We start from the raw sequence: 2,202 nt of genomic DNA, 5'->3' as shown, positions 1-2,202 counted from the left end.
AGCCAAACTGTTCCCATACCTGAGTAGACCTCATGGAGTTCCCACTGTGAGGACTGTCACTTTGACTTGACTCGACCCATCACTTTAAAGCATTTTATTAAAGAGAATATTCCCATAGACAAATTGAACATCGAAACAAAAAACATACTTTTTTAACCACAACTTGTTCAATAAAAATATAGTTAAAATGTTTTAAAAAAAATAATTCTGTTGGTGTGAGCAGTAGGACTTTATCACAGCAGGCATTTTGAAATGTAATAATAAGCATAGGTGTTACTAATAACCATTAATGATGGCTCTGTTCTATTTAAGTGTCTCAGTAAGTCATGACAGTGTGACAGTGAGCCAACATGCACAATATCAGGACCCTGAAACTGAAGCAGATAAATGGAATTCAGCCTTGATTCATTTCATTATTTACACCTGTGCTTTTCCCACTGTGACAAGTCACCATGTCTTCTGTGGAAAAGGCCTACAGTTGTCAGCATAACATGGGTTATAATGATGGACTTACTCATGGGTTAGGGTTCTCTCTCACACACTGAGTGAGAATGCAGTTGTTTTGCAATTGTCTAGTTTACCAAGTCATTTGTTTATTTAATTTTTAAATTTTATGTACTATTTGTTGTTAGAACAAGGATTTCTGGAAAAAAAATCCACGTTTATCATGCTTTATCCTTTGGGTCAGAAATTCGACAGCAACAAGTGTCAAAACCTCAAACCACAGCATCATTAGGTTATGAGCAATTAGGGCAATGTGACTTCATATTTATCAATATCATTCCAATTATGACCATAATATCAATTTCAGTCAAGTTATGCTTATTTGCTTTGGTGCAAATGAAAAGTTTGTCACTATTTTGAAAATTACTTATATCTTTGGAGATAATGTCATGCTAGCAGCCTGTTGAGGATGCAAATGCTCATTACACACTAGAAAACAAAATTGCTGGATGGATGAAAAATGGAGTGAGAACTTGACCTTTCCGCGATCCTTACCACTTATGGAGTAAAAAGTGTAAAGTTTGACCTGAGAACTGCAAGTGCAACTTTTGACTTTTGAAAGAAGAAAAAATACACTGCCCCTTTTCAAATGAAAGATAAAACATTAGGTTGCTACAGCTTTACTTGATCTAGTATGACCACTATTTTATGGTGGCTAATGATAGCCAATGGTAGCAAACTAGACAGATATTACAGTGTAACTGACATTACTGTGTCAGTTTGTTGACTTAATGACTCTACTCTACTTGTGCTACTGTTACACATTTACTTTAACACTCTCACATTAGCTTCTGTTCAGCAAAGATTATTTTACCTTCATCCTTTGCACAGTGGAAATCTGACAGCATCTCAGAGACAGGCATTGTCTTGGGGTCACCTTTTGTCAGTCAAAGCACTCACTTTACAATAAGGTAGACACATTCATCAGCAGTTGCAAACTAGTCGTAAGTCCATGAATGGCTCATTCATCAGGAATAAATCTGAAATAAGCATTAGAGTACTGCTAATTAGCACATTAAAGTGAGACTACCTTTGAATGTTGAAATTACACATTGTTCTTCTTACAAATTAAAAGATAAATTCATAAGCAATCAAACGTGTCCTTGCTCAGTTTAAAACACTCACCGTTTGTTGCTACACCATTACCTGGTCTGGTATGACCAGTAGCTTAAGGCAGCTAATGTTAGCCAACTTTAACTTTAGACATTTTACCTGACATTACTCAGTTAGCTCACTGACTTTATGACTCTTTACTTGTGCTCTACTTGTTCCCACACTTCAGTGGTGTTACATCTTTTTGCTTTGATGGAATCTAGTTCCTAGATATCTCCCACACATCCTACTTTACATACATGCAAAACACTGAAAAGGAATAGTAAGGCATAGTATGTTACAAACAATGCCTTGTCATACCAACAATTTGTTGTCAGTAATCAGTTCTCAATAATCAGCAAAATATAATCTACCTAGGTGATTACATCTACTGATTCTTGGTAACTCATGAATCATGTGGAACACCACAAGTTGAACAACAAGGTTTGCCAATATGCTTAAAATCAATTACAATGAAAATCAAACACACTTTGTCTTATTATGAACACCCATGCTAAAACAAAAGGAAAGTACCAATGTACTGTGACTCTGGATTTGGTATTACAAGAAACAGGAAGCAAGTCACAGCAGCAGATAAATTCACAT

The sequence above is a fragment of the Thunnus thynnus genome, chromosome 3 (genome assembly GCF_963924715.1).
Source record: "Thunnus thynnus chromosome 3, fThuThy2.1, whole genome shotgun sequence".
Classification (NCBI taxonomy): Eukaryota; Metazoa; Chordata; class Actinopteri; order Scombriformes; family Scombridae; genus Thunnus; species Thunnus thynnus.
This window is presented reverse-complemented; position numbering follows the sequence as displayed.